Here is an 8,314-nt window from a genome sequence, read left to right on the forward strand (position 1 = left end):
AAAATCACTTGCTTAATAAATTTCTTCTAACACAGCAGTGAAAACTATCAGGCCTTTATTCACTGAAACAATTTTTTACATATAGGACTTACATTTCAAATGTTTTAACAGAATAAAGACTTTTTTTGTCACTTCTAATGCAAATTTTCTGGAAAAGATGTCCAAAGTAATACATCTATTTTTACTAATGCAACACACATGTCCTTTCTTGTGGATAACAAGCAATCGCTAGTTAAAGAGCAATAAGAAAAGTGTTTGTGGGTCAACTTCAGCTGTGAGCACTTCAGTTCCAATTTCACAACTGCACAGTGAACATGTGCTTCAAATCTGGCTCTCAAAATCAGTTGAGTGTAAAAAACTGATCAATGTAGGCTTGATTGAGTTATTCGAGCTCACAGAAATATATGATAACAGTTTACCAGAGCTGAATGGTAGTATCTGCTCTTATGATCACAGGTATCCATGCACTTCTGAAACAGACACTGTGATGTCCTTCGTAGCCAGTGGCGTGAAATGGAGCTTGTATGGGCCAGTTTGTCACCTTCTGGCACGTCTGTTAGGGTTCTAGCTGATTTTACTCCAGACATGCTTATTGTCCCTTTTACGGAAAGATCCAGACTGATTAGATTAGATGAAGGAGACTTCAATGAAGATAGCTCAAGCTATAGGAAATAATCTCCAAATGACTTATAAATAAAGGCACCCATCCTGGCAGTGATGCACAGCATTCAGCCTGTATAGGTGACCCAGGAGAGTGCTCCTTTCCTCCTGCACAATGAAGGAAGAACAGACAACATTAAGCCAGAAGTGTGTCTGAACAGGAGCTTGACTTCATGACACATCAATGCCTTTGGCTTGTGTCCCCCATGCACCCAGGTTGTTTTCCCCAGTCTCTTAAATGTGGGGATCAAGGGGGAGGCATTCAGTTCCTAATTCTCCTACAGCCTTAAGTCATGGTCTTGGGAAAACTTGGAATGTCTGTGTTTTGCAATTCCTCACCAGCAAAATAGCTCCTATAAAGTGTTTATCTCTCTTTACCTAATAAAGTCATCAGACATCACAGTCAACAAATATTATACAAACACATTTATTAACTACGTTGGTTTTGGTATCTTCTGCCGTTACCTGGAGACCAGGCACAGGACAATCAGAAACTGCTCTGATTTCAAAACAGAAGAGTTTGAATTGTGCAATACCTCCCGGGCAATAAGCACCCCAAGAATTTTGAGGATCCAGACACGGTCATTTCTGTCCTTACTATGCAGGCCAGGCACTTCTGTGTTATAGTGGCACATTGTCTCCTCGTGTGAATTCCCCCCCTCCCTACACTAAAGAGGGTACAGAAAGGATTCCTAGCCAGCACACTTTTTGCCTTCAGTGCTTGAGTGGTACCTGCTTGTCAGCCAGACGGCGTCTGCCAGAGCACCCAGACAGCAGCTGTCGTCAGCTGGGTGACACAGCTCTAGAGATGTGGCAATGCCATAACTGACTGCTTGCTTGTGCAGCGCTTACCATCACAGTGCTCTTTTTGTCTATGTCTTGCCATGTGCATGAGGGGCTTCCCAGACCCTACATACATAATGTTTTGGGCCCCAGGGAATCCGAATGTGCAGGAAATCCCGAATCCCTTGAGACTATGCAAAAGGAGCAGCTCCATTTGGGTTGGGCAGCACCGCATTCCCAGGGCCTGCCTGCTTGCAAATGAGTTGGACGGACTGCCAGCTTGCAGAGGAAAGGGACAGTGTGGGCTGAATCGTGAGACACCAACTGAAACTGGAAACCACTGGGACACAGAGACTGTAGGCGAGGTTGCACGGATCTCACAAGCTCAGAGCGCACACTTGGCCTCAGAGCAGCATTGCTATCGCTGCATGCAGCCCTCCTCCTGCACTGTGAGGAGCTGCAGGAAGGGGCCTGTGAGACCCAGGGGCGTTGCACAGGGAAATTACGCCAGCTTAACCTGCTCCCACCTTGCTCCACAGGGTCGTCTCCCTCCTTGTTGCCACGGCCAGTAAAACCAACACAAATTTCCTGCGCAAACCAGCCCGGTGTTAAATCTCAGCTGGGTGGCTCGAGGGAGGAGCTGGCTGTTTCATTACGGGAAGTAACATTCGACGCTGTATTAACAGGGCAGGGGGAAGGAAAAGGGGCCTCGGACATGTGCCACGCATTGGGTACAAAGTGTTCGGTCAAGCCCATGGGGCGGTTTGCCAGCTATGCACCATAAATGACACATTCAGAGGGACCCAGGGGCAGTGCTGGGCTGGCTCACCATGCTGCTAGCGGGTTTCGGCTCAGCAACCCGCCACGTGCTCGTGTTCCCCCTCCCAGACCCCTTTTGACACACTTTTCAAAGGAGCTGCGGGGATCCAGATGGGAGGCGTCCAGCCGCCCGCGGCTACGTGCGTGCCCGGCGCTTCCACGCCGGCCAGAAAAGCTGACGGCCTGATCTTTATCCAGGACTGGCTTGCCCTAGAAAATCAGAAAAGCAACATGCTGTTTTTACAAGCTGCCTTTGAACAATCTCATGTACTTCAGGTCCCGTGGAAAACACCATATGTAGCTGCGTTTCACTCTCACATTAAACAAGACATAATATTATATGCAGGGATCATTTTATTGCCAGAGGTACTATCAGAAACCCAGAATCCCCAGGAGCACTCTGGGCTTAATTTCCCATTTATGCAGAAATACACGTGACTCCCATGAAGCAGCAAATGCTTTGAGGCTTCTGAGGGCCTGGATTCTTTAGGGCAAGAGAGGGATTTGTGGGGATTTCAGAAGCTATTGACAAGCACTTTGAGCTAATGTCCATGTGTATGAAGGTCTGAACTGCTGTCTAGAACAGAGCCAGGAGAGAAACCCCAGCCAGGACCTGACAGAGATGCCTTTTCTCCAGGCTTATGGAGCAGTGAGGAGCTGGGTTCTAGGTGCTAACCTGGCACACTTATTCCTGCACTGTTTGCTTTGTCCTATGCCATGAAAAATGGTCTCAATCTGACTGCAAGAGATGCATTTGTGCTGTTGCAGAAAGCCCTTCGTGGTTTACTGCAGTGCCTGGGGTTTGAGGTGCCAGGAGGAGTCAATCCCCCTGCCCTGCCACAGGAAAAACTCGCTTCTGAAAAGCTGGGAGGACACGGAGGAGCCTTCACCTCCACACGTAAAGCGAGGAGGGATTAATAACAAGACTTCCAGCAGTTCCCAGCCAACAGGGAGCAGCCTCACGGAAAGGGAAAGCTGCCGGGCAGCAGGGAAGGTGCTGAGATCACCCAGAGAAAGGACAGGCTCTCCCAGGGAGGGAGCTTCGGCAAGACAGGGGCTTTGCCATCCTGCCGGGGGAGGCCCGCGCAGGCAGTGGCTGCTGGTGCCTGTCCCAGGTGTGTGCCTGCTTTGGGGCTCCCTGCTCGCTGTATTTCATTTCACAGCTGCGCCTTGCCGTGCATGTCTGCGGGGTGCGGGTGCATTCCTGTGCGTGCAGCTGCATGGTCTGGCAGCTCCAGCTCTCTTCAGCTCCCTTCTGTGGAAGGATGCAATTTATTTGCGCTTGTCAAGCACCTCCTGGCCTTGCCTCTGTGACTGCGAGCAGTATTAGGCATGTATTTTCTGGGATACCAGCTCAGATTTCAACCTTCAGCTTAGAAAATGATTTGTTGCTGGTTGTGAAAAGCTTGTTATTGAAGATGTCTAACTGAGCATAGCCTATTGATCCACATGTAAACCAGAGGTTGCCTTCCACAGCTTGCTTGGGCCAGTTAATTGTTTCAAAGCTGCCTGTATACAGACAGCTTGTGCCTTAATGCCTTTCCAGTCTCTAGGACAACCGTGCAAAACAAACGTCTCAAGGATCTCACTTTTCCTTGCCAGAAGTCGAGTTTGGGTTATTAAGTCATTACACAGGGGCTTGGAAAAGCTTTGTCCTGTCGCTGCAAGACCATGGAGGCAGCCAGGGACACGGGGGAACTGACTGACAGACAACCATGGGCTCACCTTTTTGGGTAGAGGTCTCAAAATTAAACAATCACCATGTAACTAACACATGGGCTGGACACATATGAAAGGCTGGCCATGCAGACTGCTCAACAACATACGAAAACTGCCCTGGACAGACCCAGGAGCAGGGAGGAAGGTGAAAAAGGCTTTGGCTCTGCAAACAAGAACTGGGTGCCCAGGTTGTGAGAGAAAAATGAAAACACAAACAAGAGAATTCGGCTGGCAAATGACTCTGAAATAGAAAGGGGAAGGTGATCCCCCATTCCTTCAGTGGAGAGGACAAGAAGTAACAGACGAAACGGCAGCAAGAGGTATTTAGGTTGGACACTAGGACATGTTTGCCAGAAGTAGGAATGGCTGCACTACTTGCGGTGCTGTAAACAGCAGCAGTGATTTGCTCCAGAAGCGATTGCCTACAAATGCAGTAAAATCTCCGTGTTTGGAGCTCTTTAAGATTGGTCAAACCACCCATCTGACAGGGGAACAAATATGCAGTCTGTGTGGCAAAACATACCTTTAAGTTAGAAAATGAGCTAAATGACCTCCTGAAGTCTCTTCATGGTTTATTTCTAGGTGCTTCTGTGACTGAAGAAATCTAAGTTTGGTGAGGCACTAGGTGCTATTTGGCTTGCAGACTGTGAAAAACAGAATAAAGATTTTAGACAAGGTCTTAAGCCTGTGGCTATGCCAAGACTGCTGAAATGTGTGCTTTATGAAGCCAGTTCAGGTGATGGTATCAGGAAGATGGCTTCCCAAGTTTCTTTTTTTCTTTCTTTTTTTTTTTTTTTTTTTTTTTTCCAATGGAAAACTTACTCTGGTTTCTTGCAGTTGCTGGGAGGCTTCTTCATTGTGTGCCCCCGGTCTGTCTGGAGAGCTGAAGGGCTTTCGTTTGCTGCTTGTTCCAAATACTCCATTCAAACAGTCATCGCAGCCAGTCCCACCTCTTCTCACAGGAGCTAACATTTGTGTTGTTCACACTCTCAGCAGATCTGTTGCTGGGGGATGTGAAAACACCTGGCAGGAGGTGCCTCCTAATAATGAAAGGACTTGATGTAAAATGCATCAGTATCTTTGTACCTTTTTTTTTTTTTGACCATTTTGTTGTAGCGGATCAGTTTAGGACTTTGACTCTTTGTGCCAGCCCAAGACAAAAAATACTCGTCAACGCATTGGAATTTCCCGTGGGTTGGAAATTCTGATTTTTTTCTCCTTCAGCTCTTCTTGGCATCACCTCACCAACCTGACTGTCACTGTGCAGCATCCCAGCAGCAAGACAGACAGAAAACACGCTGTGCAACTTGGCTGAGCAGGAAGGAATCTCTGCGGCTGGTGTCTGACATGAGGAGACAGCCTCATGTGAGTGCTAATGTCATGTTTCAGAGAGATGGAGAAATCGCGAGCTTACAGGTGTCGCGATTTTCAAGAAATGCAGAAAAGAGATCAGTGGGGTGAACAGAGGTGACCAATAAGTCGTGCTCCATGAGGGCAGAGGAGCTGTAAAACAGTACAGCAGCCAGGCGCCATTTCTGCTATAGCAAACAGAGGCTCAGCTTCGTTGCCATTTTGACACTAATCCAAAGGAGTGTCCAAAGCAGGTTTCTTGGCCCCAGGACACAGTCAGAGGGCAGCACAGTCTGTGCCTGTGTTACAGGCGAAGAAGGACTGTAACACAAAACACTAACTCATCTTATTTCAAGAAATAATCTCCTTTTTTTTTTTTTCACCCAGAAAAAAGTACTATAACCAAAAATTGTCCTTGGCCAGAAAAGAATAAGAAATCTCTCCAGAAGCATAGCAGGGGTAGGATGTGTCTGCATTGCCTCCAGCTTCTGTTATTTCATTCTTTTTCCCTTTTAATACATATATTACTATCAAGAAGAGATTCCCCAGCTGTGTTTTGTGCTTGGTTCAGCAGCTTGCATGTTAAACACCAACATTTCCAGGGGGATAAATGACAAAGACAAGCAGTGTTTCCTGCGGGTGCCTGAAGCAATGGGTGGGATGGGGACTGACGCTCTGCTGAGACAGGCCAATGGAGTAGCTGCAGCCATGTCTCATGGGATAAGTTGTGCCGTGCATTTTTTCCCCACTGGAAAGGCCGTGTAGCTGTCTCAGCGTGCTTCACAGGAGGTTTGAAGGCCCTCAGGTCTCCAGGACTTCTCTCAGCTGCTCCCGTGTGCCTGCAACGCCCTGGGTCCACAGCATCTCTCAGCAGAGTGGAGCACTTCGAGTGGGTTTGCCTTATGGCAGGGTTAGCAGGTAGCTGAAAATGAGCACTTGCATACCAAGTTGCATGCAATTACTAAGCAGAATGAGAAGTTTGCTATCAGCAGCTCAAGTTTCTGCAGAATTAGCTGTTTTAGTAGCTCCTTTTGCCAAGCTTCTGTTTGTGATCTGATTTTCCTCACCCCCAAAGATCCACAAGTGTGAGAAACTAAATGAAGCAGAAAGACAAAAAATAAAAAAATAAAAAATAAATTAAACAGCAAAAATTGCTCATTTCAGAGGTATATCTACAGTCCTCTGGAGTCCTCTCTTTGCTTCTTGGAGAGGCAACTGCTGGGCCAGCTGGCTGTGGCTTCCCTCCTGCCATATGCCCTCCAGAGCTTTTCATTGCCACAAGTCCCAAGAGCTCTTCTCCAGCTTGCTGTGGGTGATGCAGGTATTAGGCCGATGCGACATATTATTTCTGCAAAAAAGTAGGGAAAGCATAGACTGTGCACCCAGCCTGGTCTCCTGACAGACAGTGAGGATGTAATTTGAGGGGAAAGACCCTGGCAGAGCATGCTTATTGCTTGCTTCTTGCCTGTAAGCTTGGCTACAGGCAAGCAAGGCAGACACTGTGAAGAGCCAATCCAAGATTCATAGTTTACCTAACTAACATCTTCTCAGCCTAACCAGAACACTACAAGCAGCTAATTTAGTCCAGTTACAGATACTTATAATCCAAATGACTTAATTCTCGATGGGAATTAGCAGTAGCTGAAACTGCGATAGGCAAGTCTCCCAGAGCCACGCCACGTGATGTTCCTGCATCCCGTGCATTGCTAGGGGAGGCCATCAGCTTCTCAAGTCCTTTACCTGGAGAAGGACAGTGATGGTACTGTGTGCTGGGGGCATGTCTTCCTCCATGGTCTTGAGTTCACTCAGAATCTCTTTTGTGTGTCAATCCTATATTTCTTAATGGGTTACAGCCTTTCCTCTGCTCTTTGCCCACAAGCTTACATGGTGGAGAGCCATGCAATTGGACAAACACAAAACAAAACTCAAACTAAAATGCATTTGAGAATAATATAGTTAAAACAAGCCCCAAACGTAGGATAAGCAAGAGGCATTTGAACATTTGAACATTCAGTTATTTTGCTAGAGGCTAGACAATGGTCCTCTGCTCCCTAGACAAATTGTAGGCACTGAAATAGCTATTAAATAATTTTGAATAAGCAGTTCAAAATCATCCTAGAGCAGATATTTATTGTCATACAGCTTGAGGTCTTGCACCAGCATCATTAACAGCAATTTGTCTGAGCTACAGGGCTGCAGGCTGTGGGAAGAGTTGCCCTGACACGCTTGTGAAATGGTCTCAAACCACCAGCAGCAAGGAAGGAGCAGACAAGCCCATGGAGAAGAGGAATCCTTTGCAAGGACTGTTCTCAGGAGTGATAAAACTCTTTTGCAGCTGGCTGCACCAACCTCAAGGCCTGTTTGCAATCTGCCCCCCCGCCCCTCCCAACTTTCTGCTTTGTCCTTTAGGATTGCAGCCCTGTGCTGTCCCAGCCTGCTGTGCTGCTGGGATTTTTTTCATGTGTTTTTTTAGGGTATGTGTTTCAGGAGTCCCATCAGACTGATACAGCAGCCTCGGAGATGTCCTCCTCCTCAAGCCATCACCTTCCCACGAAGAGCTGTGAATCAGCATTGCCTCAAATGAGGAGTGTTTAGTCAGAGGAAAACACAGAAATATGGCCCAAATTCTGTCGTTGTTACATAAACCCCCTTGCTGAACATCTGGAGAACATCTGAAGTTTAACAAAGCAGGCCTGCAGGCAGAGGAATTTTTGGCTTTCTGTGTAATGGAAGCATAAAAAATGAGAATGAAAGAATGGGCGTAAATATAACCAGAAATGGAAGACAAAATGGGCCCACAATATAGGGGCCAACTCTGGCTCAAACACTTGACAAGGGCTCCTGCGATCCTGCCTGGACAGCATACAAGCATGGGGAGAGAGAAGGCAACGGACATAAATGCCACACATCGGGTGCTGCTGGAAAATCCTTGCTGGTCCTTGTTTTCTGGGGAAGCCAGCTTCCCCAGAAATGGAGCTTCTTC

This window comes from Anser anser, assembly GCF_964211835.1.
Source record: "Anser anser genome assembly, chromosome: 6".
NCBI classification, from domain to species: Eukaryota; Metazoa; Chordata; class Aves; order Anseriformes; family Anatidae; genus Anser; species Anser anser.